Below are 418 nucleotides of genomic sequence, written 5' to 3'. Positions count from 1 at the left end.
TTTTCCAATGAGTCAACTCTTCACATGAAGTGACCAAAATATTGGAGTTTCAGCTTTAGCATCAGTCCTTCCAAAGAACACCCAGGACTGATCTCCTTTAGAATGGACTGGTTGGATCTCCTTGCAGCCCAAGGGACTCTCAAGAGTCTTCTCCAACACCACAGTTCAAAAGCATCAGTTCTTCGGCGCTCAGCTTTCTTCACAGTCCAACTCTCACATCCATACATGACCACTGGAAAAACCATAGCCTTGACTAGACGGACCTTTGTTGGCAAAGTAATGTCTCTGCTTTTGAATGTGCTATCTAAGTTGGTCATAACTTTCCTTCCAATGAGTAAGTGTCTTTTAATTCATGGCTGCAATCACCATCTGCAGTGATTTTGGAGCCCCCCAAAATAAAGTCTGACACTGTTTCCAG

Source organism: Bison bison, unplaced genomic scaffold (assembly GCF_000754665.1).
Source record: "Bison bison bison isolate TAMUID 2011002044 unplaced genomic scaffold, Bison_UMD1.0 scf7180017864093, whole genome shotgun sequence".
Lineage (NCBI taxonomy): Eukaryota > Metazoa > Chordata > Mammalia > Artiodactyla > Bovidae > Bison > Bison bison.
Note: the sequence above shows the minus strand (reverse complement) of the source record.